This window comes from Melanerpes formicivorus, unplaced genomic scaffold, assembly GCF_026170545.1.
Source record: "Melanerpes formicivorus ecotype bairdi unplaced genomic scaffold, bMelFor1.0.p_v2 SCAF_59, whole genome shotgun sequence".
Classification (NCBI taxonomy): domain Eukaryota; kingdom Metazoa; phylum Chordata; class Aves; order Piciformes; family Picidae; genus Melanerpes; species Melanerpes formicivorus.
In genome coordinates this window covers 2,431,577-2,458,774 of record NW_027142411.1, presented here as the reverse complement: position 1 = coordinate 2,458,774, position 27,198 = coordinate 2,431,577, and the positions used below count along the sequence as shown (strand labels likewise).

Here is a 27,198-nt window from a genome sequence, read left to right as displayed (position 1 = left end):
GTTGTTTTTAAGAGGAGTTTGTATTTCTAGAGAGGTCTGTACTATAAAGTTGTAGGTTGCATAGATGGGATGGTGTAAGCTGGTGAGTAATTGGGTCTCACAGAATGGTCTGAGTTGGAACAGACTTCCAAAGGTCTAGTCCAACCCCCTTTGCAGTAAGCAAGGGCATTCTCAACTAGATCAGGTTGCCCACAGCCCTGTCAAGCCTCTTCTTGAGTATCTCCTGGAATGGGGCCCCAACAACCTCCCTGGGCAATCTGTTCCAGCATTCCATTACCCTCATGGTGCAGAACTCTAGTTTGAAGCCACTGCCCCTCATCCTATCACTGCAGGCCTTTGTAAACAGTCTCTCTCCATCCTTCTTGTATCCCTCTTCAGGTACTGGAAGCTGGTACTAGGTGTCCCCAGAGCCGACTCCTCTCCAGGCTGAACAACGCCAGCTCCCTCAGCCTATCTTTGTAGCAGAGGCGACTCAGTGGAGCTTGGTCACTGGGCTGGTTTTGCTCTTGGTTTGGTTTATGAATTGGAGCAAATCACCACATTTCACTTTGTTTGTGACTCCTGTTTTGTTTGACATGTTCACACAGAGAATACTTGATGTTCAGCTGCTGGCAGGGACACCCAAAACTCTCCCTCCAAGGAACGGAGCAGTTTCAGGACCATAACCTGGAGATGTTAGAGATGTTGTCCTGTTTTATATCCCATCCCAGTGGTCAGAGCCCTTCACTGGGATCTGTTTTCAACCATCCATGTTCAGTTTTGTGTGTTTCTAGCTTTCATCCATCACTGTCCTGTGAACCTCGTATCTTTGGTGAAACACCAGCACAGGCCTGGGGTGCCCAGAGAGGTGGTAGATGCCCCATCACTGGAAACATTCCAGGTCAAGTTGGACAGAGTACTGAGCAACCTGCTCTGGTTGAAGACATCCATGCCCACTGCTGGGGGGCTTGGAAGAGCTGTGCTTTAAAGGTCCATTCTGTGAGTCTGTGATTCTATGACCTTTGGGCTTTTCTCATTGCAAGGGGGCCAGGCTCTCACCCAGCAACAAATGTAAAACTGCTTGAGCCTCAGAGAAGCCACAAGCATGAGGAGAGCTGGGGATATGGCCTGGCTAGTCAACCTGGGGCTCTACCCTAGGAGAAGCATCATGAACCCACCCCCCATGTTTAGCCCCTGCAATTACACAGAGGGGTCTTCAACCAGCCCCGTGGCAGCCAAGCAAGCGCTTTCCCAATCTGGGCACCCCAGTTCCCCTTCCATGCCCTGATGATGGAGCTCACCTCAGAGCACAGTGGGAGGGGGTTAAAGCAGCTGAGCCCAGGGCTCCAGCTGTGAGCACTGGCTGCTGCAGGCTGTGGGGAGCTGGGCTGGGCCAGCTGCACTGGATTGAGTCATTCCCCCCAGTCAGTTAGAAAAGGGCTGTGTCTCTAGCACTGGGATTATCACTGTGGGGGGAGGTAGGTTTTTATGGTAGGGAATGAAGAGGAAAAATAAAACAGCATTCAGCTGATCCCTTGCTCCTGCAGTATCTAGGGAGGGCTTGGGCTGTGCTAAAGCTGTCCTGAGAGGAGCTCTCTTGGCAGCGGGGTTAAGAGAAGCCTGACCTACTGAGCTCTTCGTTTAGCATCTAGGCTGGGGAGATGCTTGTTTAGCCCAAAAGCTTGGGTGAGGCAGTCAGCTGGAGTTCAAGATCCAGGGACTTAATGTCCCATGACTGAGTGTAGCTTGTTTGACCTGTAGTGCAGATCTTGAGAATTAAGAGCAGAAGTATTTTTATGGTATGTGCTGAGCCTGCTCTCCCTGACTCCAACACCTCCTGGAAAATGAATAATTGAACATACATGTGACTATGTATAGCCCCTTCTTCAAACACAGCCTGAAGTGGGGCAGAATATCTTGAAACTTCATAGGCTTTTTCTCCTGCTAACTGCATAGGACTAGTTATAATATCTACAGGGACAAGGCTTTATAGCAGGGAGCAATCTTTTCTGCCCATGCTTCTGAGCAGTGGCTTTCAATTCTGAGTTTTCTAAGGTAAGCAGTGTGATGGATTTCTGCCTTTTAACCGAGCTGGAATAGAAGGAAAAAAAACCAAATCAATTATGATTTTGTTTTGGTTTGTTTTAATTTATTTGCCAAGCCACACTGCTCCCTGCTAAAATCAGGAGTTGTTACTATTGGCACAGCGGGCTTAAACTCGCTGCTGTGTTTTGCATGTTTTAATAAAGGAAGAAGCAGATTGAATGGGACTGTCTATTAGTTGCATTAGATCAGCAGTTTCCTCTCTGTAGTGATGCAACAGATTGTTTGACAAATAATACAGTAAGAATAGACTCAGCATGAAAAGTTCTGTACACTGTCTGAAGAAAAAAGCTGTGTCCTTCTTTCCCCAGTTGCCTTCCAAGCCAGTAGCTGCTTCTAATATTCCTGTATCCAGTATGAGCCCAGTGTTGTGCATAACACACACTGATGTTTGTCAAGAGCTGCAATAGTTTGTTTGGGGAAACAACAACTGAGGAAAGCAGAGTGGAAACAATGTAAGATGCTTGGTTGTGTGAGGAGCTCCCTGGGCTGCATTTTGGGGCAGCTTGGTTCAGATCCTGGCTCTGCTACATCCCTCTCACGTGATCTTGGGAAAGCCTCATAGTGTGCTGCCTCAGCTCCACAGATGTGTGATATGAGGCCCCATCTTGTCTTCTTATAGGTACTATGTCTTGAGTAAATTCCTATAGTATGTATTAAGTGTATGCAAGTAATCTACTAAAGTGGCAAAGCAAGAACCAATTCTGCAATGACCTGTGTGATGCCCAGGGCCCAGGGTCCCGATTTCACAGCACAGCAGTTGCAGTGTGAAACCCAGATGAATTCTGTCCTTCTAATTGCTGCTGATGTTCGTTATCTGAATGCTAAGTTTGGGTAGATGCTTATTTTTAGCCTGTATGTCAGTGAGCAAGGGAATGAAAGAGGAGGCTGTCCCACAGCAAGCATTCTCTTTTCCCTATAAATACCTGTCGCACAATATTACAGACAAGTAAAGAGTTCTTATCACTCCTGAGGTGTTAGGGTAATCCTTCACGGAGTCCTTTTAATGAATAAACCAGGGATGCTTCAGAAGTCGTTTATTAAGGGTTAATGATGTATCTTCTCTCTTTGGCATCATTCCCAGCCTAAATCAAGCCTGCTTCATCTCATATGGATATGAAAGACAAACTGTACAGATTGAAAACATCTGTATACTGAGTGAATGAACCACATGGCAGCAGTGTCATGCAGAGATTTACTTAAAACTGTCCCCTTTTGTTTGACTTTAGAGGAACAGCACAAATAAATACAGTAGGTTCTGTTTAAACAGAGAGGACTCTGATCAATAGAGGTTTGTATAGCTTACGACCTTCAACTATAAACAAAAAATTGGGGTAAACCCCACATGTCTCAGGTCAATTGCCATCTTATTTACTTTATTACACCACTAATGTTCTAATCTGTCTTGCATATAAAATGCTCCCTACAAGCAGTCTTGCTTTTGCTTCTCCATTTTCACCAGAGATAAAAGGGAAGGTTGTGTTTGTTATTCAGAGCAACCTGTGAGTGTGGCTATGACTGTGACATGAATTTTGAGTATCGGTGGAGTCAGAGAGCTCAGACAAACCAGTTCAGGCAATTATCAAATTCCAGTAAGCTTTGGCTGAGGTCTTCAATAGCTTTCTATACTTCTTGAGAGGATTCAAGCACCCATAGAGAAAATCAAAATGGTTTGTGGCACACCACAACCAGACCTGTGCATAAGAAACAAGACAGAGGCAGTAGTAGATGGGCCATGGATGGCTCTGTTCTGGCTGCAAGTAGGGATTACTCCTAATGCACTGACACTTGACAACATTTGCAAACATCTACTAGGGACTGACCCTGGCTGTGAGTCCTTATTATTGTTATTTTTGTTACTGTCTCCCAGCACGATTAAGTAATTCCAAATACTGAGGGGATGAGACTCCTGCATGTGTTCTGCCCTCATATCTCCACACAGCTAAATGAAATGGTAATTACTTTTTCTTTTTTCTTTCATGGCACATTTTCTCTTTTTTCTAGAGGGAAGACTATTATGATATGCTTTTTTCTGTCTGTCTTTATCTTCTCTTGCTAACTTTTAATCCTTTTTGGTCAAATTTAACAGGATTTTAAAAGGGGGAGGGGGGATGCCATGGTGGCAAACATGTCCACATAGGTTTATAAAAATAGACAACAAGGTAGAGGAGAAAGACCCCAGTCACATCTTCCCAGCAGGTGAAACTATAGCAGGAAGCCCCATCAGGCATCAGAGATGTTCAAGGCACACACAGCCATGGAAGGCAGTTTTATTAGCCCTGCTGCTCAGTTGTTCAGATGCTTTGCTTTGCTGAGGGCATTCCTCTTCCTATTGACTCCCAACATTTTCAGCTTCAATACGATCTGCTCTATTCTATGACATGCTTCTGCTTCAAGTGCATTCTTGTGGAATTCAAATACTTTGGTGGGTAATAGGGGTAGGTCCCACTGGGACCTCAGAGCTTCAAAGATCTGGAGAGAGATTCCTGGAGGTTGATTGGCCTTGAAGTTTTACAAATCTTTTTTTGGTTAAAGAGAAAAATGTACCCAGACTGCTTCCCTACCTGCGCTCTTGTTCCACTGGCCAGGTGAATTTTGATCCATGAAGCAGCGTCTCAGCTGCATACCTCACCGGGAGAAAATCTTACAGGCACTTATGTTTTGCAACTGAACAGTTGTGTGCTTGTCTTGCTTCCAGCGTTTCTTCACAGTCCCCATTTAGGCCCAGAAACTAGAGCTGCAAGTTCTAGTCTCAGCAGTAATGTCTCCCCCATCATTAAATAATTGAGTTAGTCCTGCAATCTCCAGCCCAGCAGTCAGAGACACTACCTCATAGCTGGTGGGTTGCTGGCAACAGGTTTGACAAAACCCTTCAGGGACGGCTAGTGGAGGCTCTTTCCTGGCAGGTCTCAGCTTGGTTTGTTAGGTCAGTGGGGAGACAGATGGGGCTAACCACGCCGCGCCCGTGCCAAGCCACGCTGGCCAAGATTGTACCTTCCAGCGCGGCGTTAGAAATACCGAAGAAGAAGCTGTGGTCCTTCGCTGAACAAGGAAGGCGAATTTAGGTATTGGAATCCTCAGGAGATGCTGTTCTGCTGCCCTCTAGGCAAAGATTAAAACCTAGAATGTGGAAACTACAGAAAATGCTGTCCTGAGCACACCAAAGCAAAGCAAGGGGTTGAGAAAGTTGCAAGACTCTTGGTGGAACTTCATTAAGGTGCAAGGGGAAAAAAAAGAAATCTCTAGAACGATCTCTGGGCTCAGATAAAGACGATCCAGCAGTGTACAACAAAGAATAATCAGTGAAGGCATCATAATTACCAAGTACTTTTATATTAAAATGATGTCATGTAATAGGTTGAAGAGCAAGAAATAAATAAGCTGTGCAGATCTCCTTTATCTAAATAATTGTTTTCTTATGCGTTAGGCTGCAGGCTTCTCATATAATTCCTGTCCTTTAATGGGGAAAATGTATTAAATCAAGAGGCTAGGAAACTAGTTTAACATTTCAGTAGTATGCTTCATCCTGAGGATCCCAAAGTGCATCACTGAAATGCAAATCTGAGGGAGCCGTGGAAATAGAGAACAGGATGTAGAACGAAGGCTTTATGGGGAGTGTGTCGTCGCAGGGCTCTGTGTCAAACGTATAACCTCGTTTAAAAGTGTGTGAAGAGGATCAGGTGTTCTTGACATCAAAGATACAATGGTATGGCTTCAAATTTTGAGAATCCTCTTGTAGGTCTTCCCCCCCACCCCACCCCGGTATCTGTACCATGAGGCTAAATCTTCATTTCTCCCACGTGAAGAATTATGCTGAGATCTGCCCATGGAGAATTACATTGTAGGAGCAAAAAATCACAAAGGACCTCTGCTTTTAGCCTTTTCTCTAAGAGATGCACAACACAATGAGCAAAATGGAATGAAATGTATTAACCTTTGTAGATAAAAGGTAATCAGGACTCAACTATGCTCCCTGTGGTTAGACCACAAGCTCTTATGAAAGCTTTATGAACAATCTCTGCATCTGTGTATCTCAACAGTTCCTAGGAAAACTTTTTCATTGGGGGTGGGGTGAAAAAATTAATTTTTGATCCAGAAGTGTTTAAATCTCATCTCCTAAACCAAAACAAATGCAATGACTTTAGAAACAATTGGCTCTTGACTGCTACCCACACAGTGGAGAAAATGTTAAGGAGGTGGAAAATGAGCTCAAGTTCCTATTATTTGTGAGTCAACACATTGTTGTGAATGTTTGCTCCTCTTTTGTCTTTGCAGGCAAAATACCAAACTTTCTTCTCACTTACTTGGGATAAGAGAACATTTTGGAGATGTTTTGTAGAATGGCACAAGGCAATTATCTTTTCCACAGGGTTTCAGTGGTTTCTTTGCCAGTCTTGGGCAGTGAGACAGCTTTCCTGTGAGCTGCAGGAGAGCTGAGCTGTGTGACCTTCCCCTGTTTACTCAGTGGGGGCATGTCTCCATGCTGTTGTTGGATCTTTTTATCTGCTTATGCCACTGGTGACCATGACCCCCTTCTTTCTCATCTGGGCTTGAGACTGACCTGCTTGACTCCTGAGCTGCGTTAGGTCTTGTTTGACTCATTGTATTTCTTTGGCTGCCAGGACTGGAAAACCTTTTCATTCAGTTCTGCTTTCTTAGGCAACTGCTGGTGAGCTGCTGTCTCTTGTCTTGTAGCATTACCTACCTACAAGAGCCATCTACATCAATGTCAGTATCTGCAAGTCTTTCAGAGCTTTCAGTTTGTGAATAATCTTGAAATGTACTTCTCGTTCCCTGCAGATTTCCAAGGGAAAAAGAGGACATTAGAAGGTGCTTTTTGTAGATATGTGCTGTGTTGTGAATGTATTCAAATGCACTTACATTTAAAGTCTCCTGTGGCTTAGTCACTTTGTTTCAGTGGGAAGTATGGAGATCCAAGTGTGGTCTGTTCAACCAGATGTATGTTTCCAGAGCAGGAACAGCTTTGGTCTTCATTGAGGAGGTAGATGTTTAATGCACTCACATTGATAAAAGGATTTATATGGCAAGAATGACATTAAGCTGCTCTTTTCTAGTGTCTGGGAGAATATAAGTGGCTAATGGGCAGAGAAGACAGGATAGGCCTCTGAGATGCTGGAATGAAATAGAATTTCTTCAGAAAATGTCTAGATTTTCCTTGAAACCAGGGGATGAAGGTATTATCTAATTTCCAACAGCAGCATGGAAATGAACATGGGAAGAAAAGCATGCAGGGAGAGCTGCTGGAAACACTGAAGAGTTTATAGTCACCTGTTCTTCTCAGAGCTCCCTAATCTCCATTCAAAAAAAATGTCCTCTCAAACAACAGCGTCTCTGTGTTTTAACAGTTGTGCTACCAGCAAACAAGCAGTGCTTGCAAGCCAAAACTCCCTGCCACAGCCACAGTTTATGATTAGGAGCATCTCTCTACATATAAGCATAGGATGTTTCCTTGGGGCACAAGCATTGGGACTGTACCCTTGGGGCTGAATTCTCTCTGCCTGCAGAGCTGACAGTCCCCAAGCATACAGGAACAGCTCTGTGGCTTCCTGAGATAGTTTAGATGTTCCCTCAAAACCTTGTGCTGTGGTTAGGATATTTCCATTAGCACCACAGATTAAGGTGTGTGAGAACTTTCTCCCTTATCCTTACTCTTGTGAGCTGATTTCATTGGTACTGATCCCAAAGTAATTAGACTTCAAATGCTGGGAAGGCTGAATTTAAAGGGAAAAATAGATAAGAATATGAAAGAGAGAGAGAAGTTTGGATATCTCTCAAGAGCGATGGAGCCCATCACTAGAATCTAGCCTGTAAAGTTCTTGGCACACTGTAGCAGTTTCAGACTTCAACCCACCACACACACCTTGCTTGCTTTGGCTTCACCAGCTGGTTTGTGTCTTCAGTAAGAGGCCATTGCAATGAGGAGACAGTTCAGTCCAGTTCAGGCTTTTACCTCAACAGAAAGAGCTGTTAACCTGTTTGGAAGAGGAGGACTCATTAGTACTGGGAAGTTTCCATAAAGCTGGTCTCAGGATCTCTTTCCCCTTAACTGTTGGAACTTGAAACCTTCCAGCTGCCTCTCACCATACTCTGCTCAGAGAAGACAAAATATTACGAACGAATGTTTCCAAATCCCTCATTCGGCATACTGAGGGCCAGAGCCTGAAGTAAGGCTCCTGATAAATATGGGGATCCAAAGCTGGCCCTCTGAGAGCTATCATCTATTACACTCCAGTGAAGGAGTGACCTGATGTTAAGATCTGACTGCTCATTGCAAAGCTTATTTTGTTACATCAGCAGGCCACAGGGTTCAATAAACTATGTGGCCTTTATCTGTTCCATATGTACTGGCTGCCTCCTATAGTTCCTGTGTATGTACACTGTAGATGAGCTTCAAGGGAATCTGATGCCTTCAGACAGTAGAAATTCAGTTTGTAAAACCCAGTCTTAAATTTGGTTCTGCATTAAAAAAAAATATATATAAATAATGCCAGTAATTGCAATTTTTGGTTTTGAGATACAGGCTTCCAGAGGGGCTTGTGACTCAGAGGATTTTATAGGCATTGAAATTTGATGGATTAATTGTTAATAAAAGTTAGATTGGGTAACTGAATACAAACATCATACTGAGTTTAGTGTTTACATTGGCTCCCAAACATTTTAAAAGGGCAGTTTTGGACTGAGGTGCCTGACAGAATCTTTTAGTTTTGTGCCTAGAAAGTTATTTAATGGGAGAACAATCCACACCATCAAACCTAGAGTTTTCTTCTGGTATTGGTTTGGTTTGGGGTTTTTTGGTGGCCTTTGAGGGGGGGTGGTGTGGGTTTCCATCATGCGATCGCTATCTTCTGTCAGGATCTCACTGTACAATAGTGACCTCTGATGTAAAGGAATCAGGAGTGCCACTTGCAAAGCCTCCCATCCAGCCTTGCTGAGCAATTAGAAGCCTATTCATCAACAGCCAAACAGCACAGAAAGGAAGGGACGTGTGTGCATGTGTGCACACACACACGTACACACAGAGACAACTGAAAAGCAGATCATAAAATAAAACTGAAGAGCACAACACTGAAGGATCTGGAGCTGTTAATTTTTATAGCTGATACAGATACTAATATTTTATGAGGTTTAGAACTATCACTATTAAAAAGGTAATATCTAGCCTTCCCCTTTTTGTTTTAATACAAAGATAAAGCTATCACTCGAATAGAGCAGCATTATGGTTAATAGACCTCCTCTTTATGGACAGACCTATCTTCCTGTTTCCTTTTGTCAATATTTATAAAAGCAGAAAGGATATTTGCTCCTAATCCTATCCAAAATCCATGGATTGGTTTCTTGAACCAAGCACCTCTTCTGCTCACTTATATCTCAGAGCATATTTCTGTTAAATAGCAGAGTTGGGTTGATCCTAGCCAGCTTTTACATGTTGGAGCATGTGAAATGGCTCCCTTTAAATTGCAAAGGCTGAAGTGTCCCCAGGAAATTGGGTAAGAGACTTTGCACTACAAAATTTACATGACAGTGAACATCTGACCTCCTCAAAAGTGCTGTCCCTTTCCTCTAGGGATGTGTGAGGGGTGTCTCATTTGAGTGTTCTTCATCATTATTTCAGAGGGATCGTCTTGGCCAGTTGCCTATCTTTCCCCAGGCTGCAAGGTAGTCCTTGGGGTCAGGGGAATGAATTGGAACAGGATGGAACAGAAACAGGGGGGAGCTCTGGTGCTGGGTCATGTGAGTCATCTATATCCATGACTCTTTAGAATAAATAATAAATATTGCACCTTGGGGATGATAACAGAAACATTTATTTCCAGCTTACTCAACAAAAGATGCCAAAGATATAATACTTTGAAGAAATGGGATATATTATATTGGATGCAGATTTAAGAAATATGTTAATATCATCCAAGCCCCTCAGTAAGAAGCAGTTCATTTTATGGGTAGAGCAAAGGCAATCTCAGAGGCAGGACACCGAGCTGGTCCTCAGGATGATCCACCTTCTGCTGACATGCAACCACAGATGACTGCTGGATCTTTATTTACCTCTTAGGACAGCTTGGCAGCTTTTAAAAATGCAAAAAGCCTTTCTTTACTTGTGCTCCCCAGGAAAGTTATGCAATAAACACAACAATCTGCAAAGTTTTTGAGTGTTCAAGTGAGGGAGGTCATGCATTTGTATGGACAGAGCAGATTCCTGGGAAATGTGACTAGTTAAGAGTTTGTGGCCACATGCTAGTCCTTACATCAAACGTATAGTAAGGAGGGCACAACACAGCTTAAGCTCTAAACTGTCCTGTGAGCTTACCCTTCACATTTTCCTCTAGGATTTTATCAAAACTGCAAACAAGCCTGAGGAAAAAAAAAAGAAATAAAATAGAAGTGTGGGACAATTATGCCTTTTCAAACCTTCAGTGATCCTTGTTTTCCAGCTTCTGGAAGAGGAAAGCTGGACTTTCCCAGGGTCATTTCAACCCCAACATAAACATTCTGGAGAAACACGTATGCTTAGGAAGTATTTGGATGATATGCAAGGTTGAGTGGATTCTTCAATATATTGAAAGAAAGATGTGTGTGCTTTGTAATCTGAGTCCTGGCTGGGCATCAAGCTTCCCATGAGGCTTTCTGTCCTAGCAGCAGCCAAGAGACCTGATACCAATAATGCTCCAAGAACTCAAGGTGTTCGTTAATATTCAGCTATAATGAATGCAGCATGTGTTTTTGAATCAACTACATGCTTGAACGAGGACCTCTCATTCAGGAAGGTGAGGTGCATAGTACAGTGATTAGACTTGGCAAAAAGCAGCTGTTTGGTACAGATGACACCAGCCAGCTCATTGTCATTGCTAACAGCGTGGCTCTTCCCGGCAGCGTCACTCACAGAAGCAAGAGGCTGAGTTGCTTGGTTGTCCCAAACTGCACCACACTGGTAGAGCCCCAAGGGAGTGCCATGACTGAGAAGTGCCTGCAGGTTGGCACAAATCTGCTCTGCATTAGAGCACGGTTGTTTCAAGCTTGATGTATGTTCGGCTGGCTGCTCAGCCTTTTTCACTCGGCTTGATTTGTTAAATTTTTACTTGCTTCCAGTAAACTGCAAATGGCTCTGCTTTCTAGAAACCATTTGTTTGAGCTTCAAAGGAGGAGCAGTTTCAGTTACACCATATCAGCCCACTAGCCCACACCAGTAATGCAAAACTTTGAATTTGTGGTTTTTCTCAGCCTGGGGAAAAGAAGGCTCCAGGGAGACCTTATAGCAGACTTCCAGTGCCTGAAAGGGGCCTACAAGAAAGCTTGGAAGGGACTTTTGACAAGGGTTTGCAGTGATAGGATGAGAGCAAATGGATTAAAGCTTGAGGAGGACAGATTTAGACTGGATATTAAGAAGAAATTCTTTACAGTGAGGTTGATAAGACACTGGAACGGGTTGCCCAGGGAGGTTGTGGATGACCCCTCCCTGGAAGTGTTCAAGGCCAGGTTGGATGAAGCATTGAGCAACCTGGGCTGATGGAAGGTGTCCCTGCCCATGGCAGGGGGTTGGGACTAGATACTCTTTAAGGTTCTTTCCAGCCCAAACCATTCTATAAGTCTGTTATGGGAGGAGGGGCTGGGGGGAATGGAACCAAAGCATTTGTCCTTGTGAGACAGTATCACTGAATCACAGCACATCAGAGGTTGGAAGGGACCTCAAGTCCAACCCCCCTGCCAAAGCAGGATCACTTAGGGTAGACCTAGAATTTCAGCAGCCTCCATCTTCAAAGCCAACAGGGTCCATCCCCTAACAGTCACTCAAGACCAGGCTATGGTGCATATTTCTAGTGGTGAACATGCAAGGGAGGTTTGTTCATCCTGATCCGTGCAGATTTTGGGCCAAAACAGCTTCTCAGTTGCATAATGGGGTATTAGGGTGGAGGCCCTCATTTCCATACTGTTCAGATGATCTTCTTTATACAGGGAAGTGAGATGTTCTAATACCCTTATCTTACCTTACATAACTCCAGATGTTAATCATCAAAAAAAAGATCCAGCCCTTTTTAATATTAGGGAATGAAACGATAAGACTTGACTTAATTTTTCAATTCTCTCTTGGTAAACCTTAACTTTGAGATGCCTCAGGAGGTGGATTCAGTAGACTCCTCAGTAACCTTCAGATGTAATTACATCAGCCTAAGCTTATGTATTCATCTTCTCTTCTCATAAAACATTTTTGCATGAAGTTTAGAGTGGAAATTCTTAAAGAATTAATTGGAAGAAAGTATTTTTTAGCAGGAAGAAGGTAATGTTATTAAGAAATAGCAATCTGGAAGAATAATCAAAACACATTTGTAGCATTTAGCAATAGTTTAAATGAGTTTTCAGATTTTCTGTTTCCAGTCAACCAATTTCATCATCCACCAATACTTCAGATCACTTTCTAGGAGTGTTTATATGCTTTGGTACTATTCCTCAGCAAGAGCAAAGCAAATACTTCTGAAACCAGTGTGGAGAGGGTTGAGAGGGTTTTCAAAGTGAAACCTCTTTTTTTTTAAGCATGACTGCATATCTCTCTAAATTTGCTTAGGGTTCCACTTTCCACACCCTATAAATAATAATAATAATGATTGAAAATAACAAAAGCTTCCCACTCAGACCAATTTACTGCAATTTTCCTTTCACCATCTTATTCAGTTTATTTAATCTTGAAGCTATGTCTGAATTGCCTCTGGATTTCAGACACATGCATGCAGATAATTAGCATAGGTGCAGATATTACACAAGATGGTTAGGCTTATCAGATGCAGGCACTCCTAATCTGTCACTCCTTTACAGCTTCTCTTTAGATTCCCACTTTCTAATAATAGTAGAAACTCTACAGAGGACGTGCTCCTGATCTAGGCTGGATATTAGGAAGACATTCTTCACAGAAAGAGTGATTTGCCCTTGGAATGGGCTGTCCAGGGAGGTGGTGGAGTCACCATCACAGGAGGTGTTTAAAAAGAGGCTGGATGAGGCACTTGGTGCCGTGGTTTAGTGGATTAGACGGTGTTGGGTGAGAGGTTGGACTCGATGATCTCAAAGGTTTTTTCCAACCTGGTTGATTCTGTATTCTGCCTCCCTTCTCCAAGCAGAGCAAGGAAAATCTCACAAGCTGGGACTTAAACGCAGAACCAGCTCCACTCCGCATGCCACACCTCTGCCCTCTCTTGTACACAACGGAAAGCCCGGCGATGTTATTGTAAATCCTGATGGTTCAGCCCAGGGGAAAAAAAAATGCATTTTGCACCTCATCTGGTCTAAATATTGAGTTTACGAGGGAATGTTGCTTTGCATTATGTGTTATAGATGCTTTATGTTTATTTAAGAACTCAGTTTGCAGGAATGTTTTCCAGACATGCGGTTTACCGCAATAGACAGTTGTTGATATTCTGATCCCAAGAGCATTAGAATATGTTTAGAAATTGCGACACTTTTAAAACCAGATGTTCTACATAAGGCTACACACACCAAAAAAAAAAAAAGAAAAGAAAGAAAAGGGGGGTGGGGGGGGGGACAAATAGAACTGTCATTTGGCATGAAAACAGCCTGTGTTAAAGCAAAGGCGAACACATACCAAGTGAAATAAACGTGGTGAACTGCCCTCAATCCTTTCCTCTTTTTGTAAGTAACAAAAGATGGAAATTCCCAGATGGTGTGGGAAGAGAGAAGGAAGGCTTTTAGGTCCTGATTCACATCTGAAGAAAGATGCTAGATCTTGTTCCTGGGATGGATCAAACCAGAATGACAGAGCTAGGCAACTTCGAGCAGGAAAAGAATGTAAGTGTGGATTCAAAACCCAGCACAGAAATTAATTTGCTGTGTTCTCTAAAGGTAAGCGCTCATCAGTGAGCCATCAAAGTACACTATGCCCTGCATGGTGAATCTCCACAAAAAGGTCCCTCCCAACAGCCAAAGAATGGTGGCACATACTGTGCTATCCTGCCTCCAGGATGATTTGATGGAAACACTTCTGCAAACAGGTTGGGGATTGTCCTGTAGTAGGCACAGTCTCAGAGACTGGAGCGTCTCAAAATATGCATGGCTAGGCAGGCAGAACAATTGGAGCCCACAGCCATCTCTAGCTGATGATAAACTGTCTCTTTCCAGTCAATCTGTTGCTACTTTTGCTTCTGACTTTGAATTCTGTCCCTTGTTTATTGCAAAGAAGAGAGCACACACCAGCATCAAGCTGGCTTGAGTCATGTCACTCTCTGCATTCTTTTGCCCCTTGTATCACAAGTTAACATGCATTAGGGTAATCAGTGATAACACTGTAGGTCCTGACCTATGAAACTAAGACCAGCTGACAGCCAAAAGAAAGGGAAACCAAGTCTCATCTGCTTTCCTTTATAACAGCATCCCACAGTGACAAAAATGTGTTACTAGCACAAAAACACAGTGACATAAGTAACTGAAACCTTGTCTGCTTTTGCCCCAAGTTTGAAAATGTTGTATTTGTAATGGGAAAGTGATGCAATGTCCAACAAACAGCCTTGTTGGAGCGCGGCAAAAGGAAGGCTGTGATGAAAAGTGCTGTGCAAACGTGTTTCACCTGCAGATTTCCTGAGCACTGAGAATGGGAGCTGTTTGTAGCCTCCTGTATCTCTTCTGAGCAGTAGCACAGCTACTCTGCAGGGATAAGTATCCCTGTGCCTGGCTGCATAAGGATAGGCTCATTTGTAAGTCAGTGGTTTCATGGGAAGGCAATTTACTTATGTTAGTAAAATGACCGAACTGCCCTACCAGCTTAGTCACTCTGCCTTCATTGAACAGAAGACTCCTACTAACTTCAGTGGATGTTGGCCCAGTTCATTAGTCCAGCTTCAAAGAATTAATGCAGTAGTAGGATCTGCCCACTGACTCATTCTGCTACTCATGAGTACCTGAAAAGCCAGCTCTGAAACTCTTACTAGGTCTGCCTCACCAAAGACAATTTATGGCGGAAGTTCGTGTACATATTTATTTTGTTGCTAAAGAGTTTGCTGGCATACTTCAAAGTGTGGGCTATTACCTGTTCAGGTTTATTGCCTGCTCGAGTGAATTATTGCCTACCTGAACAGGCCTGCTGAGCAATAGTTCAAATTAAAACGTGTCATTTATCATGTTCACACCAATCCAAAGTGACCGCAAAACCTGAGGTGTAATTATTGCCAGGCTCTGACTGCAGCGCTATCACAGCAAGCTCTCAACCAGTGGGGAGTATTGGTTCTTCTCTTTGGAGGAAATGTGCTTCTTTCTTCATAATCAACAAATACAACCCTACCATCAGCAGCAATATTGTTTCAAAAGCTGATATTCATCAAGCAAACCAACTCTTAAATATGGTGGAAGAATATGACACAGCTGCCACCCGAGATTAGTTTTTCTGCAAACTGCAGTTCTAGACCCAAAGATCTTTCAATTTTTATCTAGAAACAGATCTTCAGCTTCTCACTAATACTCAGCCTGGAATGATGGTGAATTCTGAACTATTATGAGCATTACCACTATTATTATTTTATCCCAGATTCAGAAAATAAATGAAAGCAAGATCTCAGTACCAGCATGGGCTGTGGGTGTTTCAATGCACCTTCAGTTGTTGTAAACCAAGCCTGTACATCTGTGTTCTGCTCTATCCTCTTCAATCCTTATTGCTTGCTGTGTCATCTTTTCATATTCCTTGATATATCCCAGAGTATGTGTCCCATTTTAACCTAAAACTTGTAGGGTTGCAGCTGCCTATGGTATGTGTATGAAAGCATCAAAGAGCAGCAATATATATATAGTGTGCGGTTCCCTCGCATCCCTCACCAACCCTTCCTGGCTCATCTAGGGCTTTTCAGCTTTTTCTGGATAGTGTAAAGCTTCTGCAGTAAGAGAAATGAACCTTTTGGTCTGTCTTTACTGAAACACAGTAAATATATACAGTAAGGCTTTTTTTTTTTCTTTCTTTTCTTTTTGTAGGACTTGTAAGGGAAAGGAATAATCAAAGACCAAAATAGTCTGCTTTAATGAAAGAATTGAGTTATAGATCTTTTTGGTCTGTGCAAACATGGAGCTGGAAGTGCAGGGGAACCTAAACTTGGCTTTAGGCTGATCAGAAAGCTCTGAGGTACAATTACTTCTGCACTGGGATTGAAGATGGAGCAGGACTGCAACCTGTGGTCAGGCTGGCCATAATTCATACACAGACCTGGTTCTGAGCATCCTGATTCCTGTCACATTTCTCTGCTAACTGTACCAGGTCTCTGCAGCTAAACATTTCCAAGTTGATGCAGTTTGCATCCTGATCTGAATTTTGCAACTCAAGCCTACCTGTGGTTATGCAGTCAGACAGAAATCCCAGCAAGCCAAGAGCAATGCTTAGTCACTGACTTTGATCTAGAAATAGTTGTTATCTAGCTATCTCCATTACAAAACATCCACTTTGCTAGACCTGGGTTATCTACTGACTTGGTTTCATTTGATAGACCAGAGCAGGTCTAGCATGGGCCAGCTTCACATCCTGAAACGATGCATCTTTCAAAAAAACTGATAAGTGATGAATCTTGCAAAACCTGTCGGTAGGAAATGACATTTCTGTCCAACTCCCACCTCCCTCTCTGCAGCTAATCCTAAATAGCACCACTGGCAGCCTTTGCAGATGAGATGGAAAAGTGAGTGAATTAATGCTTTGCCCTACCAGAGCTGAGACTCATCAGTGGGCAGCGAGAGGAGATAGATTCGTCTAATGATTGGTACATCAGGGCAGCTATGGGGAGGGTTTCAGTTTCTCAAGCCCTAAGTCTGTGCAGAGTTTTTGTGAGGGCAAAATGACTTATTTTCAAACAACTTGTTTGAATTTCTTTTTCTTGGAAGCATAGTGGGAAGTTAGTTAAAAAGGGAGTCACTTTGAATTATCTTCTTCTCGCTCCAGATTAGGAGAAACTTTTCTTTCTCTGCAGAGTGAATTTGGGTCACAGTGCAGTAGCTTTCAGTCCTCATGCTGAATTACTTGCTGAACATGTGGTAGTGTTTTGTGACATGGTCTGTGAACTGGGAAGTAAGCTGAGCTCACCCAGCCCTTTCCATTTATGGCTTTACACAAGTAAATAAGTATGTTTTCAGCCACTCGACACAAGAATGGCTTGCAAATTGCAACCGCCATTGCCTGGCAGGTTAAAGGTTAAGCTTTTCAACAGGTCAGACTACAGCGCTAATTCACCTCAGTAGTGAGTCCCAGGCAGCCTGTAATGCATATTTGTGGTGGTTGTGTTTGTACAGCATGCATATAAAATGAAAACCGTATGACAGAGGTTAGTCCTCTTAAATGGTTGTCACATTGGCTTGGGTAAGTTTCATGCAGTTATCCATACGATAGCCAAGACTCTGGTGGTATTTCTGTACGAATTTTATTGACGTGGTGAACTAAATTGGGTAATTTCATAGCTATTATAATCAGCCAGTGGCCCAGGCAATGCACTGCTTTGTTTATCCTGAAAATGTTGCTAACTGGTCTGGCCAGGTTCAGCTTCCAGTGGTGGCCCTCTTCCAAATGTGGAAAACCCCCTTTTTCTGACACAGACCGTTCAGACAGGCAATCCTTGTGTGCTCCATCCACAAAAGCAACGATGCTGTGGGCTGAGGGCTCAGCCCCTGCTGCCAGATGTATTTCCTGAATGCTACACAAACGAGGAGCTTGTGAGAGCTTCTTGAGTTCAGTTCAAGTTGCCAAAGCTTGAACTAAGGCCTGGATTAAATGAAGTATCTAAATTAGGCACATAAAATGCCTAATGTATTCAGTAGGAGATAGAGGCATTCCTTTAGGGAAGTGCATTTGTCCTCTGTGGTGCCTGTCCATCCATTTGCTCTAGAAGGATCCCAAGGCAACGACTATCCTAGCACAAGCATCTTCGCTGGCCACTTCTGGTACTGCTTGGTGGACAGCCCTTACACACAGACCAAATCCTGCAGGTAGTTCTGTTGACAGCTCAGCAAGCCAGAGGTCTGTGTGTTTGAATGACCAGAAGAAATCATTTGCTGTCTTTTGTTTGCAGAGAAGTATTAAAATTTCCCCCTCTGCAAGGCAGGAAGAGCAGACACAACCCCGGACTTCCTCTCCCAGATCCTTCCTGACCAAGATGCCCTTCTCCAAGGGAGGAGCTGTGACCTTCAAAGGCCAGGTCTTGGCACATCAGGACATGGTCGTGTGCATAGCACACATTTGTTGCTCTGTTACAAAGCAGGGAAAATTAAAACCTTAGCATGCAGGCCAGCTTTGAGACGTTTCTGCTGAAAGGTGAAATACCTAGCTAGAGAAACATGTGGGTGCCTGTAGAGGGAAACAATGGAAATGTGTTGGGAAGCTCCCATTTCCAGCTCCCGGTGTTCCTCTGCATCCCTGAGAGAAGATGAGTGGCCCCCATCTTTTGTGAAATGCTTGGTGGAGCTGGCAATATCCCTCTGGTTTAACACTGACTATAAATGATGCTCACATTTCAACAGCATTTTTTAATAATATTTTTCATAAGTATTAAGCTAAAGGAGTTACTTTGCACCAGGGTCATGAAGAGTTCACTACATGGTGACAGGCTGTATTGTGTATTAATGGTGCTAAGCTAAATGCCTCACAGAACTGACAGAACCCTTTATTTAAAGAAATAGCACTGGATTGCAGGAGAAAATATTTTTGAAGCTTTCTCTCCTGATACTTTGTCTAAAGAGAGACAGATCTAATTATTTATGCTCAATCTGGAAGGGCCAGTGTTGGATTTGCTCAATAAGATGTGTGTTGGATTTGCATATACATGTAGAGCAGTGTGTGACAGAGACCACTAATGCATTTGGGTTTCTTATTTAATGGAATATCAGCAATTAGCTTCTTCAGTTGATTACTGGATTTTATAACTGACTCTTCAAGAACAGCTATGAGGATTAGGCTGAGCCTTTACACCAAGCTCTGGCTAAGGGGCTCCATGTGGCAAGAAACTTGCTGTATGGGTCACGATTTCTTCTCTTCAGCACCTCACCTGCATCACTTCACCTATAGCAGCAAGCTGTGTGACAGAGCTGCTGCTTATCCCTGGACATGGGATGTTTGTTGATCAGGCCAGGAGCTGAGGACTTGTATTTGGCTGTAGATTCTTACTCCCTTGCATGAGTAACGCAAGTCAAAAACTAGTCCTTGGTGGTATCTGTGCAAATTCCATAGCGGTTGTGGTTTGAGAGGTGTGGTACTCATCAGAAATTACCTTAAACCAAAATGGCTAGGAAAGTGATGTAGATTAAATAATGAAGGAATCACTAGGGATAACTTCTCCCTATCAAGGTGGTACAACCTACTGAAACCCGCATGTTTGCACTAAGAATTGATTCCTTGACTCCTCATCAGAGACTGAATCTGTAAAGAACAATCTGCTCCCACTTCTTTACCACCTCCCACTTCTCCTTTGCCACCTCCCACGTCTCCTTTACCACCTCCCACTTCTCTTTTACCACCTCCCATTTCAAGTCTACACAGATGTAGTGGAGCTATTTCAAAGCAAAAAGCCCAAGGACAGTGCAAGGGAGCTTCAGCTCTCTACCAGTCTTCTGCCTGCCCATGACAGACCAGTTTATGAAGCTGACAAGAATTAGCATTAAAACGTGAAGGCCACAAAAGTGCAATGTGTAATGTCCAGCTGGGCAAATTTACTCTTTCAGCCCTATTTAATTTAACAACTGTAGCAAGAATCTACACACATTCTCAGGAATGTACTTACTGTATGTGCCTCTTTGCTAAGGGCTGGTAAAGCAGCCCATTGCCTGGCAGCACTGAGGTGACATCCAGAAAATGTCCTATCTTTATCAGCTTCTCAAGTGATAAACTGCCCCAAAATACAATGATCAATTTTAATGGGAAAACAAATCCTCAGACACTTGCCTGTTAGCTTCCCAGTGTATGAAGACTGGTCCCAGTGTATTGTTTTAGAGAAGCTGTGCTCGTGTGTCTGTGTAAGGTGGCATCAAGTGGCTCCAAATCAACTGGAGAGAAAATACATAGGGAGAGAATTAATTAGTCAGGCACTTAGGCTTAAGTTTGTGTTAAGCATGTAGCATAATGTTGTTAAACTGGACTTAGTGGTATTATATTTGTTTAAAATGAAGCACTGAACTTATCTGGTGTACTACATCAGGGTCTAATAACTTGTACACCTGCTTGCAAATTTGAGACACTTCATGTGCAGTCCCATGGAGAAGGACCTGGGAATCCTGGTGGATAACAACTTATCCATGGGCCAGCAATGTGCCCTGGTGGCCAAGAAGGCCAATGGGATCCTGGGGTGTGTTAGGAGGAGCTTGTCCAGCAGATCTGGGGAGGTTCTCCTCCCCCCTCCACTCTACCCTGGTGAGACCTCAGCTGGACTATTGCATCCAGTTCTGGGCTCCCCAGTTCAGGAAGGACAGGGATCTGCTGGAGACAGTCCAAGGAAGGGCTACAAAGATGATGAAGGGACTGGAGCACTGCCCTATGAGGAGAGGCTGAGAGCCCTGAGGCTGTTTAGTCAAGTGAAGAGAAGACTGAGAAGGGATTTAATAAATGTTTATAAATATCTGAGGGCTGAGTGTCAAGAGGGACGGGACAGGCTCTGCTCAGTTGCACTCTGTGATAGGACAAGGAGCAATGGACATAAACTACAGCACAGAAGATTCCACATCAGTGTGAGGAGGAACTTCTTCACTGTGAGGGTCATGGAGCAGGTTTCCCAGAGAGGTTGTGGAGTGTCCTTCTCTGGAGTCTTCAAAGACCCATCTGGATGCATTCCTGTGCAACCTGTCCCTGGTCCTGCTCTGGCAAGGGGGTTGGACTCAATGATCTCAGGAGGTCCCTTCCAATCCCTAACATCCTGTGATCCTGTGGATGCGTTTCTCCCAGACTCTTCATGTTTCACATCAGAAATTGTTGCCCACAACCAACTACGGTAATCCAAGCTCGGGGTAACCAAGTGTACAGCAGCAGCAGAGCAGAGTTCTTCCTAAACCAGGGACAGAGGGAGGGTAAGGAGATGAGTTGTGTACAGGGAACATGCACAGAGCAGGTTTTCAGCAGCTCTCAAGCAGCAGATCAGGTTTTCCAGAGCCTTCAAGCAAACATCACTAGTTTTGGCATTGGCCCCAAGGGCAGCAGAGTTAGGTCACTGCTGAAGGCTTTTGAAAGTTTTTGTTTATTGGCTTGGGAACAGTTAGGAGGAGCATTGTGGTTACCACACAGCTGCTGGGGACAGAAGAGCTGAGCTCTGGTCTTTGCTACTCATGGAAGACTGGCAAGTGAGCTGGGCCACTTCACCTGTATGGAGTGGAGGTCTGGGGAGATTTAGGCAATAAATCAATGCTCCAACCCACTAATGACCAACAAATAAATGTTCTGGATGAGGTACTCTGCACCTTCTATTCTCACTGAAGTAAAATAGTTCCTTTGGGACTACTTTCATGTGTCTTTAGGGGATGTAACCAAATTACACCACATGAGAGCTGGTAATTTTAATGTTATGCTGTAAGGGAAAAACTATAAACATAACAGGAAAGACTGGATGTTTTCCATTCATATTTTTAGAAAGGTTGCTTCTCATCTGCACACATTAGTTTTTCAACATTTCTGGCAAGATTTAAATGAATTATTTAACTGGAATTGACAAGCAACTCCTCTTACTTTTAAGTTAAGGCAATAAAAGCTGTTGTGTTTTGGGGTTGTTTTTTTCCTTTATATTCTTACAATATTACCATAGAAGATAAACATCAAAAATGGATCCAAGAGGTGATAAGGCTTAGAAAATATTCAACCTCTAACCTCACAGGCAGGAGATAGATTATTTTAGAGAAATGACTGGCTGTGATCAGAAGTGTGGCCAGCAGAGTCTGGTGAATTCATGAGGTTTCAATCAGAAGTCTTTCCATGTTATGTGTCAGTCTTTAGCATTGGGGAGTGCAGGGAGTGTGGAGCCAGGAGTGGTGTGGGGCCGTGTGAACAAGCTGCTGCTGCAAGAACCACACCAAGCTTTGTGCAAAACATGAGGGAAAGCTGTGCACAGAAAGGCTGCCTTGAGTTTTCAGGGCTTTGCCCTCTGTTAGGGGTAAACCTGTAAAATCTGGGGAGTCAGAACGTGGCAAATTTTTAGTTCAGAATCCGGAGCTGGCCATGGGAGAAGCACTTGGGCAGTCAGGTGAGCTCTGCTCGTACAGTGGAGATTTGGCCACTCTGAAGCTGGCCATGGCTTTCCAAGCTAAACTGCCCCCTTTGGGAGCAGCAATGAGGTTCTGCTTTATATGAAAGGTGGTAGCACTTATATGAAAGGTGGTAGCACCCACTCCTCGATGACAGAGCTGAAAATTCCTGCTTCCATGGGTGAGTCACAGGTGGAATCTACTTGCTGGAAAGGTCAATCATCTGAACGGTAGGGCAGGAAGAGTTTCTATGCCCACTCCCACTCACCCCATTCCCCCCCCAAAAAATAAAATGAAATAGAATAAAAATCAAAGCTCTTTCTGGTATTTCCATGCTTTCCCTTTTGCCATTAAGATGAGATTTTCTCCTGCAACTGAACAGTAAATGTTTCATAAACAGTTCCTCCTGCCTGCAAGGGGACCTTGAAAATTGATTATTTTCTGTTTGTTTCTTTTAGTCTGCAAATGTTTCTGCCATTATGAGGCAGGCAGTTACTTTGCTAAGAAGGAATGTGAAGAATTAGAAAAGTTGAGAGCGATTAGGGCTCTGTCTTTTAAGACAGAGCCATTCACAAAGCCTGGCATTCAGCCTGCTTAGGGCGAGCATCATAAGACACCCTGAAGCCTTCAAATCCCTGTTTTAAACCCCATGGGATGGCTTTCACATTATCAGAGTAGAGATGATATTGCAGAGGCTATTTTCTTCATATTTTAAAGGTCTCTGAGTTAATATTTATTCTAAGTAGATGTTTATTTTTGGATACTTTTATTGTTTCTAGGAAGGCCACAAGGAGTTCAATGGTATGGAGAAATGGTTAGTTTGTATTTATGGGTAAAGAAAAAAGAAAAGAAGAACAAAAAGGAAAGTGCCAAACAATCCTGCCCCAGTTCTTTATTTAAGGAGACAATGTACTTTCCACCCATGCACAGGCAGTGCTTTACAGGCTGTATAATAAAACACTGTTCCAGATATTGTCTAAATAGAAACAGATTTAACCCTGCTGTTGTGACTTGCATTGCTGGGTAATGAAAGTTTTCAATCTGGTTTTACTTTGTTTTATGCTCGCCGGAGAGCGGCACATCCACACACCCCTGCCTTGTGCACAGAAACCTGTTGTTCCAGTGCCATCTGTTTGTGTAGAGAAGGTGAACATCCCACAAAACAAAACAAAACAACCCTCCAAACAAACAAACAGGTCAGGATTTGGCCTTTTCTGAGAGGCAAAGAATGGTAATCCAGCCCTCAAAGTGGTATTTCCTGCAGAGACTACAGTTTATAGAACAGAACCCAGTGGTTTCAGGTGAGGCTGGAAGGTGCTCATGACAATGAGGTGATGCTGCCTATTGCTTCATTTCATGACAAGAGCTCTGAAACCCAAGACTTTCTAACCCTAAAACTCTCGGAGGGTGAGTCAAATCGTTCACCTGTGGAGTCATCCACTAATGGCGTACTCAAAACTGCTGAAAAGACTCTTTAATTCAAGTTGGCTTTGAAAATTATCTATTGCTGTGTTACCTAAAGCTACCTCCAAGTGTTTCTCCACAGGGGAAAAAGACCTGTGATAAGGAATAGTCCCTGAAGATCTGAGAACAAAAGATGGGCTGCAGCATGTGCTTATCAGGAAACGGTCCATTACTCATTAATTGCTCCATTTCCTACACCAACTGGGGTCACCCTGTCACTGAGGACCAGAGAGATTATCACAATAATATAAAAGCAGCTTTATTTACAAGAAAACAACTTTCCATGGTTATTATATAGAGGCTGGTTGGTGGTTTTTTTTAAGTTTCCACAAATAAAACACTCTGGAAGGGCAGTAGGAAGTTTGTAATTCGAAGCATTTTGCAGTGGGACTAAAGGCACGTTTCCATATGTCACAGAGTCACATCCAGCTGTTGGGGCATGAACTAAGGTCTAGGAGGAACCAGATTCTCCTCTTTGCTCCCCTACAGATATCCTGTATGACCTTGAACGTGTTACCAAGTTTCACTGCCTGTGTGTACAGCCACTACTCTATTATACTCTTTGTGATACTTCCTTTTGTACTCTTAAGCATTTGAAATCCAGAAGTCAGCCTTGTTCAGGTTCCCTTGGCTCCTCTGCCAGCTACCTACTGGCTCTGGCCTGTGCAACTCCCTGCTCCAAAGCAGTCCAGTGACTGAGCTGGTGCTGGGTGAGGATGGAAAGAGGCTACCAGTGCTGGGCTGTTGGCTGTGTGTGCCTGGCCTGCCTGGGGCTGCCTGGGGCTTGCCGGGACTGGGGTCACTGTGGTTTTCCCATCTGCAGATCAGAAGTAACAGGATTCACCTACGGCATGGGAAACTGTGTGGGGGTAAATACAAGTGACACTAAGGGCAGGCATTATTATCATAATGTGTGTCTTACAAGTGCTTGAGGTAGTCACTATAATAACATCCCCTAAAATTTGTGTCCACTTGAACTCCTCTGTAATCGCCGAGCAAGAATGGGCAGGTATGACTGATTCTTATCATCTAGGATTAAAACACAGCAATCACCCCAGCCCACCTCTTAGTATTCATTTTACTTATTAAAGCTTCCCAACAAGTCTCTGCAGTGATGTTATCTTCTAAATTGTGTGAGGTTTCTGATCATTAAGTGGATTGGTCTTCAAAGAGCTCAACGAAAATGAGCAATAAATATCAGTGTTACTTAGGTCATGTAGTGCAAAATGACAAGGAGGCCGAAAGACCTTCTGGCAACTCTAGAACAAACAAATATGACATAGATTGACTAAAGCTTCTTGTGGGTTTTTAGAAAGTTTCTCAATGCTTTTAATTATTTCTTAAAAGCAAGTTAAAATGGAGAAGTAGACATGGCTTAAGGAGCTGGGAGTCCTGACAACTCTGGACTTTCTGTGCTGTTGCTGTGACCTGAAGTCGTGTGCTTTTTTTCCCACCCCTGCACTGACTTCCTTCTCTGCAGAAGGGACATTGTAATATTTATGCATGTGCTGGAGAAGGTATCATTATGATGGCAATTTCTCTAGTGCTTTGCACATAGACAGATGTGTTTAAGAAGGTGAGCCTCCCGCTGGTGGGTGTAAACATGAGCTTGGAGTTTTGCACCTGCAATTGTATTTCCTGTATAAAACTGAGCACTCCTACCAGTAGCAACCCGACAGCAGAGGTAAATGAGGCAGCAGTGGTTGCAGTAACTTCTGCTCATCTCCATGCTTTCATTCACTTGGAAAAACAAACAGCCACAACAATTGCCAGGGCAGATTGTATCCTCAACCAAATACTATGAAAATCTTCCACTGCAAGTAATACTAAAAGCTTACATGATTTATTAGATCTTATCTTAAGGATTTATTTTTACCCAGGGGAAAACAAAATAAATAAATAAACCCCAAAGTGCTACAACTTCTGTCTTGATTACTCTTTTTAGTCCCTTTCTCATACTGTAAAATTATGACAGCAGCCACTGTGAATGGTAATTTTCTCCTTGTATAAGCAGCCCAACTCTGTGAGTTTTGCTCTAATGAAGCCACATATAACATGGCAAGGGAGCAACTTTCATAGCAAGAGCTCTGTGAGCCTGAGATGTCCATGAACACTCCAGTAAGCCAGGGACAAACTCCTCACCTCATTCCAAATCCACTATTCTGACAGGCCAGAGTTTTGCCCTAGCCAAGAGAAAGATTTTCCTTTTTTCCTTCACCAGCTTTTCTCTTTCTGGAGAAGCAAAGTTTGAGAGGTGTATGATAGAGAATTTGTCAGGTAGTAAAAATACCAAAACCTGACTGAACTCATGCCTTTGGTTCTTTTAATGTCCTAGCTGTTGGCATGTCTTTCATGGTGACTGAAGCACTCAAGTGAAAAGTGGGACTAAAAGAAAGAGGAGGCTTGTTTCAAAAAGAGTTGGAAGATGGAGGCAAGCAGAAAGCAATGGAAGGAAGAGCCAACTTTTTAAAGAGAAAAAGAAGGCCAGAACCTAAAAAGCTGCAAGCCTGAAGGTAACAGTCATTTCCTATTTCTGTGAAGACTGCTGAGGTTTCTCTAAAGGAAGTAGGGGGTGGGCAGAGGACAGTTCCTGGTATTTTCCTCAGCTTAGAAAGCAGAGCAAGTCACCAAGCTTCCTACATGACTGAAAAGTACTGTTATGGAAAGTGTGACCTCTGCTGCGGTACCATCACAGTCCATGGTAAGGACTAAGGTACCATGATGACAGCTGTCAAGTTACTCATATTTGACCTCAAAGTGCTGTTCCATGTGTATAAGAGGAAAAAATTTAGCTGGATGCTGAAATGATTCAGGGAAGAGTTAGAAGTGCCTTATCTCCATTCCTCCTGCACAGTTTTTTTACACCTAAGGAGTGTGCAGTCCTCTGCGGCAGGACACCTTCCAAACAGATCTGGTTGATGTGCTACAGCTGCCATGTGGTAACTGAGCCCAAATGAAACCTGGCTTCCTTTCCCTGGTGCATACAGAAATTATCCAGCTGCACAGCAAAGGGTGGTGGGGGGGGGGGAGGGCAACTGCAGAGGTTTTGGTTGCTCTTATATGATCAGATCTCTAGTGACTTTGGCAAGGACACAGGAGCAAGTAGCAGCATTAGGATGAATGCCAGTGGGTTCTGCTCCCATTTTCCAATTTGCAGGTATTCAGCTGAGGAGGGCAGTTCTGTGCAGGGAAAATATTCATTATATAAATATGTACTGAGGTAAAGCAACTCAGAAAGATGATAAGGAAGAAAATTCTAGTCTCGGGTCTCAGCTCTTCAAGTATGAGATTCTAAAGCTGAAATGGTTTGACTTGTGCTGGAACCTGATATGCAGAGCCCATGCTTTCAAATATGTCATTCTACATGTGTTGCATCAGTTAGGATTTACATAACCTTCTATGAAATCTGGGCCATAAATGTTGATTTTAAACAAAGACATTTCCATAGGTTCTTTATTGTCT

The 27,198-nt window shown here is 43.3% G+C and overlaps 1 protein-coding gene across 1 annotated transcript in view; it reads left to right on the top strand.

The window, feature by feature from the left end:
- The window catches only part of MAF (MAF bZIP transcription factor), a 680,268-nt gene that overhangs the window by 362,855 nt on the left and 290,215 nt on the right, over positions 1–27,198 (top strand). The window contains exon 6 of the mRNA XM_068161626.1: positions 26,072–26,249. The gene's annotated coding sequence lies outside the window, so the exon portion shown is untranslated. The remainder of the gene's footprint in view (positions 1–26,071; positions 26,250–27,198) is intronic.